Source organism: Chlorocebus sabaeus, chromosome 15 (genome assembly GCF_047675955.1).
Source record: "Chlorocebus sabaeus isolate Y175 chromosome 15, mChlSab1.0.hap1, whole genome shotgun sequence".
In the NCBI taxonomy this organism is placed as follows: domain Eukaryota; kingdom Metazoa; phylum Chordata; class Mammalia; order Primates; family Cercopithecidae; genus Chlorocebus; species Chlorocebus sabaeus.
The window spans coordinates 63,308,803-63,317,740 of NC_132918.1; the positions used below are offsets into that span (position 1 = coordinate 63,308,803).

General features: G+C 39.0%; 2 pseudogenes; both read right to left on the minus strand.

The window, feature by feature from the left end:
• Positions 1-2,580: 2,580 nt before the first annotated feature.
• Positions 2,581-4,398, minus strand: LOC103241733 (inorganic pyrophosphatase-like; annotated as a pseudogene).
• Positions 4,399-7,755: 3,357 nt separating this feature from the next.
• Positions 7,756-8,571, minus strand: LOC103241734 (phosducin-like protein 3 pseudogene; annotated as a pseudogene).
• Positions 8,572-8,938: the final 367 nt, after the last annotated feature.

Consider the following 8,938-nt stretch of genomic DNA (forward strand, 5'->3'; position numbering starts at 1 on the left):
TCGAGCTTCCCTGGGTGCTTTGTTTACCTACTTAAGCCTCAGCAATGGCGGGCGCCTGTCACCCAGCCTTGCTGCCACCTTGCAGTTAGATCTCAGACTGAGTTGCTAGCAATGATGGAGGCTCCAGGGGCGTGGGACCCTCTGGGCCAGGTGTGGGATATAATCTCCTGGTGTGTCATTCGCCAAGACCCTTGGTAAAGTGCAGTATTAGGGTGGGAGTTACCGATTTTGCAGGTGTTGTGTGTCTCAATTTGCTTTGGCTAGGAAAAGGAATTCCCTTCCCCCTTGTGCTTCCCAGGTGAGGCGATGCCTCCCCCTGCTTCAACTCTCGCTGGTCGGGCCGCACCTGGGGACCAGCGCCAACTGTTTGACATGACACGCCCCAGTAAGATGAACCCAGTACCTCAGTTGAAAATGCAGAAATCACCCGTCTTCTATGTAGCTCATGCTGGGAGCTGGAGGCTGGAGCTTTTCCTATTTGACCATCTTGGGCGTGCCCTCTACTGACCATTCTTAAGCCAGTTGTCATGTCAAGGTCGATGTGAGGATAAGGTAAGATTATTCTGATTCACATACTAATCAGGACTCATTCATTTATTGGACCGGCCTTGAGGTTCAGTTGCCCAAAGTCAATGAACCATCTGAGAAAGAGGTAGATATTTTTAGAAAGGGGGAATAGGTTGCTGGATAAGTTACCAATTCACCATTGGGTACTGGCTGTCCAGTACCCACACAAATCCTTCTTCCCATCCATACTCTCAGAAACATCGATGTTTTTCTACTAGAGACAACTCAAGATTTAGTGTGTTAGCTCCAAGTTTTGATTCTCTGTGTGATGTGGGATCCTCTTCATCATGTCTGGCTGAAACTTCTCATAGTCTAGGGATTTTTGTTAATAATACGTTATCCATCTATAACACAATTCATATAAACTGATGAAGAAAGAACAGGATAACTTCAATTAAAAAAAATCCCATTTGGAAAAGAGAAGAGTGGGAAACAACCCACAGTGGCCATTAGTCTATGACAGTATAATTCCTGCTGGACAGAAGGGATGGGGACTACATTCCAGTAGTGAATTCTTTGGATGGTCATGCTGGCTGCTCAAGGTCTTCTATTTAGGAGGCTATTCTTTGTCCACTCTTTTCCTTGGCTCTGTCTGTGAGGCAGTATGTTATTAGGGCTAAGAGTAAAGGCTTTGGAGTCAGAATGCCTGGGTTCTAATGATGGATTTGTTGCTTTTTTTTTTTGAGACAGAGTCTCACTCTGTCACCCAGGCTGGAGTACACTGGCACAGTCTCGGTTCACTGTAGCCTCTGCCTCCCAGGTTCCTGCGATTCCGTTGCCTCAGCCTCTGGAGCAGCTGGGATTACAGGCACATAGTGATGTCTGGCTCATTTTTGTATTTTTAGTAGAGACGGGATTTCACCATATTGGCCAGGCTGGTCTCAAACTCCTGACCTCAAATGATCCACCTGCCTTGGCGTCCCAAAGTGCTGGGATTACAGGCGTGAGCCACTGTGCCCTGCTGGATTTGCTACTTTTTAATTGTATACTTGGTTTCTAATACTGGATTTGCTACTTTTTAATTGTATGTCTGGGTTCTAATACTGGATTTTGTGACTTTTTAATTGTATGACATTCAACAAGTTTCTTAAACTCTTTGTGCTTCAATCGCCTCAGATGCAAAATGAAGACAATAATAGTACTTACCTCTTAAAATTAGTAAGCATGCAAAGAGGAAATGAATGCATGCAAAATTCTTAGAACATTATTTAATGTATATTGAGTCCTCAGGAAATGTTAGTTATGATTATTTCAACTAGCCATTGAGGAGGATAATATGATACTTTCAGGGTGCCTTTGGCAGGAGAACGTCCTTCAATTATTTTTTGTTTTTAGAGATTCAGGGGGTACACGTGCATGTTTGTTAGATGGACGTATTGCATATGGTAGGGTTTGGGCTCCTAGTGTTGCCATTGCCTGAATAGTGAACATTATACCAAATAGGTAATTTTTCTACCGCCACCCTCCTCCCAGTCTCCCCTCTTTTGGATTCACCAGTGCCTATGATTTCCATTTTTGTGTCCATGTGTACCGTTTGTTTACCTTCCACTTATAAGTGAGAACGTGTGGTACTTGATTTTCTGTTTCTGAGTTATTTCACTTAGGATAATGGTCTCCAGCTCCATCCACGTTACTGCAAAAGACATTATTTTGTTCTTTTTTATGTATGCATAATATTCCATGATGTACATATACCACTTTATTCCAGCAAAAAATTTTATTTCCTAACATATGGTAAAATATACATCCCATATGTGCTCACCTTGCACATCTATTCACAAATGGCTTCCAAATGACAACTGCTTTGATATTTAAGCATGTGCTAAAAGTTATCTTAGTTGAGATTTGAAAAATGCTTTACACGGATAACATTCTGAGTATATTGGATTGGTCACAGCAGAATTTACTTTAGTTAGATGAGTTCTACCAATTTAAAGCTTTGAAAAGCTACTGCTTTTCCCATCCAGATGAATACAATGCAGCAATATCAGCTTGTATTACAGAGAAATCTCATTAGTTTTTCTCGTAATGGAACCACTTATCCACATCTGTTGGTACTGTGCAGGCAGATTCACAGGATGGTGGTAAAGCATCCACAATGGCTCTGGCAGCATCAGGATCACACTTGAAGGGGCTCTCGGACACAGTTGTATTCATGCAACTGATTCCTTTTCCATTAATTTTCTTAGTCACTAATGCTTTCCAATGGTCATGAGTACTTTTAATAATATCAATTGTAAAGTCCTTATCTTTAAATTCTGCCTTAAAAGCAAACTCATTTCTGGTTTTCCATCAGGAACCTTATACCTTCTAACCCAGTCCAAGGTAGCTTCTAAGTAGCCAGGTTTCAGCCATTTGACATCATTGATATCACTATAATTGGCTGCACAACGATCATCCACATTAATGGCATTTCCAGTTGGTTTCCCTTTTGTCAATCATAGCCAATATGCCTAGGGCTTTTGTGCCAATTATTTCACCTCTTGCACATACTTTGCTTCCAATTTCACACACATCAGTTGGGTCATTGTCACCACAACAGCCAGTATGTTTATCATTGTGTCCTGGGTCTTCCCACGTCTGAGGATGGCACCATAGTTCCAGATATATCCTTTATATGGGAACAGATTCACAACATAACGAAGTTTTTCTTTTTTCACATCTTGTTTAATGGTGTTTAAAGGGTGCTTTGTAGCAATCTCCATTTTTGCATTAGACCAGCGTGGTACTTCCAACTACCATGTGGAACACATCCTTATCTGCATAAATTGGAATATCATGAAATGGAGATACATATTGTCCTTTCTCATTTTTGAGGAAGACTCGGTACTCCAGGGAGAAGGGCACGGTGTGCACCTCGGTGCTGAGACCGCTTACTGCCGGAGTCCAGCCACTGCTGCTGTCACAGAGCCACCACCTCGCAGGCGTTGCCGACTGACAAGGAGAGAGCCCGGTGCCTGCACACTGCGTGCGCTCTATACCACCTTTTTTTTTTTTTTTTTTAAATTCCAATCATCTGTTGATGGATACACAGGTTGATTCCATGACTTTGCTATTGTGAATAGTACTACAATAAACATAAGAGTGAAGGTGTTTTTTTGATACAACAATTTCTCTTCCTTTGGGTAGATGCCCAGTAGGGGGGTTGTTGAGTCAAATGGTAGTTCTGTTTTTAGTTACTTGAGAAAAGGGAATACTTCTACACTCTTGGTGGGAATGTAGATTAGTATAACCTCTATGGAAAATAGCTGGAGATTTCTCAAATAGAACTTCAGTATTTAGTAGGCTTCTGACCTAATTGCTTCTGGTCAGTTTTGTAGTCAGATATTTGGTAATAGTCAGAGATCAGATTCATAATCCTTGAGTTTGGAAAGTAGATCTTTTGAGGATAGGTAGTGGTTCATGTGCAACTGGCCATAATTTTCCACCCACTTTTGTTTTGAAACAAAAATACCTTAGATCATCTCACTAATTGTATGACTAGCTAGGTCTTGTTTCTTCGCCTTTTCTTGAACCAAAGCTTCCACTAGGAATATCCATTATGAGCTTTATCCATAGTGCATGCTTGCCAAGCTGTAAAATCAACTGTCAGGCAAAGTTGGAAGGGTAAATCCCCAGCTACTGGTGCTCAACTACTCTGCCCTATTGAGGCTGGTGTCATCTTGGCTGACTGTATGATTGCAGGCCTTATATCACCTTTATCTTTCTTGCCCAGGTTGATGGGAGCAGTTTATAGACAGAAGAATGCCTCATGACAATATGTCGACCAACAAAATAGGCATCTGAACTATTTAAGGCATTATAACAGGCATCATCCCCTTTCATTGCCATTGCTCCAACACTAGCTGAAGTTTGAGCTTCTCTATAAGACTTTTATAAAGGTCTATTGGGAGAAAATATGAAGACAGGCCCAGGCATTTATAGAAAGGCTTTATTTTGTATCCATTTTCACACATCACCCAGACAAACCATGAATTTTACTTTTCCAATTTTCATATAAAACTACATACACCGCACTGTACATGTAAAACAAATTTGGAAAGGAGCCTCAAGCTGGCCTCTGAAATTGTGTAAGCAATTATCACATTTTTGTGCGCAAATGCAGTAATTATATGTGTAATTTGGCAGCTGGGTTTGAAAATTTGGCCTTAAATGGAACATAGACAGGAAAAATAAATGTTGGAAAATGCCAATATTTTATAAAGATTTTGAATCAAATAATGGTGGAATTATTGCAAGCCATCTTAATTTTTAATTATAATGATCATTACACAATATACAATAATTTTTTGAGGAAGAAAAGAACTATAGATCAATTGCCCATAGTTTTTGTCAGAAAAAAATGCCTAATTTCTTTGGGAGGATAATTGTATTTTTCAGAGGTTATGGTACATATTTCAAAAGCTTTTTTTCCTTATAAAGAAAAGATAGTGATTGCCTAGTAGTTCAAGTTCTATGACATATTTTACTATGGGAAGAATAGAACTCTTTGTACTGATTACTTTAGAGGAAAAGTAGTATTAAGTCTGTACTTATATTTGAGCTAGTAATCTTAAATTAGATAAAGCTTTCTTATAAGCATTTAAGCTTTGGAATATAAGATTATAGCCCAAATGAAGAGTAATTTAGATTTCTTTGATCTAGATTTAAATTGAATTTACATAGTAAAATCATAGTTTTTATATTGTCATCAAGATTGACTCTAATGCATGTGCTTTTTCATGTGGTTAAGAGGGCTAGGGATTGGATTTAATATAAGGATGGCTGTGGAGTAGCATCTTCTATTCTCAGCAGGGTAATGGAGAGGTTGATTTTGCAGGTTCTGTAGTCAGCCAGCCTGGATTCCAATCCTGGCCTTACTACTGTAGTAGCCCTTTCTGCACCTCAGTTTCCTCATCTGGCAAAATGGGAGTGGTAATATGTCCGTCAAATAGAGGTTTTGTCAGGACTGAATGAGACAACCATCTAAAGCACTTTGTACAGTATCTGGCACTGGTAAGACTTCAAACATGGCAAACTTTTTTTTTTAATCATCATTTGCTTTCTGGTGTTTAAATTGCAATCATTACTAAGTGATCAAGAGAGATTGTGCAACTCAGAAATGCAATCTGAGGGGAAGAGATAGCCAGTGAGTGACCCAAGTATATGGAAAGTTCTTGAGAAATTCAGGTTCTTCATGATGAGGTAGTGTCCCCAATAGAGTAATAAAGGAAGAAGACATTGTGGGCTGAGCTCAGTTGTGGAATTTTATTTCAATTCTATATCCAGCAATTAGCGCCTTCCAGGTCCGTGCTAAGCTAAGGTGTAAAGAAAGATTAAGCAAGTCTCTCTCTAGGAGCCTGCAATCCTTAGAAGGAATTAGATAAGTACGCAAATGGTTATAATGCATGATGCAATACAGTCCGGGGGAGATGAACAAACAAGATGTCATGGGCATTATAAAAGAAATAGGGGGAAAAGAACATGTAGGTCTTTTTTTTTTTCACTAAGATTATGCAAGCTTTCTTAGAATAGGTAACTTTTGAGGTAGGCATTGAACATTGTAAAGTTTTGGTTAAGCAGACATAACTGGACTGGGGAGAAATTCCAGATGAAGAAAAGAGGAGAGAAGAGAAGCGTGCACCTAAGAATACCTGAGGCTTCCAACATGGTGAGGAGTCATGGACACAGTCCATTAAGGGAGGCTTGGCCGTATTTGGAGAGCCTTTAAATGATATGGTGAGAAGCCTGCTTCAATTTCATAAGCAGCAGGCAGCTTTTAAAGAGGAGTGTCTTGATTAGATCTGTATCATGCCTTAGATAATCACTTTGAGATCTTGTTAAAACCCATATTCCTGTCCCCCTTTCCCAGAGATTCTGATTCAGTAGGTCTAGGGTGGAGCCTCAGAATTTGCATTTCCAGCAATGTCACATGTTACACTGATGCTTTGGGTTCACAAAATACAACACGAATAGCACTGCTTCCAAAATTTTTGTTTGCGTGTCCCATTAGTGAAAGAATTTTGACTGTGTATCTTCACTACATGTATTTTTACTCATTTGTAAGTTATAGACAAACTACCATGTCAATATCTATTATGTATACCATAAAGCCTATACTAATTACAACCTTAAAGCCTGAACTGGCAGGGCGTGGTGGCTCATGCCTGTAATCCCAGCACTTTGGGAGGCCGAGGTGGGCGGATCATGAGGTCAAGAGCTCGAGACCATCCTGGCCAATATGGTGAAACCCCGTCTCTCCTGAAAACACAAAAATTAGCTGGGTGTAGTACCAGCTACTTGGGAGGCTGAGGCATGAGAATTGCTTGAACCCGGGAGGTAGAGATTGCAGTGAGCCGAGACTGTGCCACTGCACTCCAGCCTGGTGACAGAACGACACTCATTCTCAAAAACAAACAAACAAACAAACAAACAAACAAACAAACAAACAAAAAAAGGCTGCACTAATGATAATCATTGTTTTATTTTTATTTAAATTATTAATGGTACAAAAGTTTTTGCTATCACTAAAATTATAATTATATTTGAGTATGCATCACTATTTTACAAACTTTTGTTAAAAAATTTGTCATACATTCAAATGTGTTTCTCAATTTAGTTTTTCAGCACTTTGTTGTAATGGTTTTCACAACTAAAAAACATGTCTCACAAAGACATATAAATACAAATGGAAGAATTTTCTTACTGGCTGTTTTAACTAATTCCCATTCACCAATTTTGAAAATGCTTATGTTAAAATTTGGCTAGTAGATTTCCATCTTCTTTGATGTCAATCAGTAGTTCTCACAGACAATTAGGCAATATTATCGTTGCTTTATTGTTATCAAAATGGGTTCAAATTCCATTTAAATTTTTTTGTTTAAAATAATTTTAAACTGGTTTAAAAATCTTGTTTCCAAAATTTTAGAGTGTACTGATAGGAGATTTTAAAAAAATTGATGATGATTGCACTTATCTTGTTTTTGCATCCAAATCACATAACAATTCTTTCTAATTCACTATTGAAACATTAACTTCCACCTTGAAGGGATAGGTTTTTTTGTATTTTTTTTTTTTTTGCCATACCAATAGCTGTTTTTAAATTTTTAGAGGAAATACTATAATTAAAAAAAGAGTTCCAAAAAATGTAACAGTTCCAGCAATGATTATTTCTAAAATGTAAAGATTTGAAACATAATGTATAAAAAGCTAAAAACCAGAAGGAGTCATTCTTGCTTTTTCCTTTTTTAAAAAATCCAGACAATTTGTTACAAGAAAGTTCGGCATGTGATAGCAGCTGCAGCCTCTGTCACCCTCAGAATCGCTGTCCCTCCTCATGGGGACAGAGCGCCGCACTGAGGACAGCAACATGTCTTCAATCGGCTTCTTAGGGTTTTCCTCCAGGTCCAGCTTCATTGCTCCAGATTTAGACAGTTTCCAGTCCAACTCATCTCTCATCAGGTTCATGCCATCAGACACCAGAGGACCTATAAACCGAGCCTTGATACCTCCTTCCAGGAAAACAAATCCCGTGGGCAGATTCCTATCAGGATAATTGGATATGCAGGTTGTTGAAATGGCTTTGATAAATTTGACATCAGGAAACTTCCTGGCAACTCCATTGAGGTGCTGGTTTATCAGGGCACTGAGGGGAATTCCTTGTTTGTAAAGGCACAAAATGACCCACAAGCCCTCACCAGCTTTGGTAAGTTCTTGAATACAATCCTTCCCTGAGATTTCCAAAACTTCTCCAAATTTATTCTTCAGTTTAGATGCTTTCCACTCAGCCAGTCTCTGCCATCTTTACCTTTCAATAGCACGTTCATCCTTCTCATTAAACTCATCTTCACGATCCTCCAGCTCTCTCAAAGTCCTATCTTTATATGTTGTCACCACTGACTGCTAGAGGATGCGCTGCTCCTCTTCCACCTCCTTTTCCAATTGTTTCAGACTTTCCTTGGGGGGCAACATACCCTTTTTGGGTAAGATGTCATTCCACTCAGCGTCTGCGTTGGGGTCCTGCATCTTGTTTCCAATCGCTCAAGCCAGTTGCTCCACCATGTTTATTAATATTAAAAAAATGTTTGAGAGGTAGCATAGCATGCATGCTATGGATAGCCCCCTTGCCATCACAGACAAGTTAGCATATTTAGAACACTTGTCTATTTTGTAAATATATGTTTTTGGTTCTAATTTTTAATACTTTGCCACAAGCAAACCTCTGTGCCATAGAAAATACTTCCATAAGTAAATATAAATTGAGTGTTACTCCCCTCTCAATTTATTCTAAACAATTAAATTGACTATATTTTAAAGTTTTTTAAAAAATAAAATTAACTAAATTGATGACATCTTGCAATATTTTGTGCACTTCTGGCTCCAATTCCTCAAC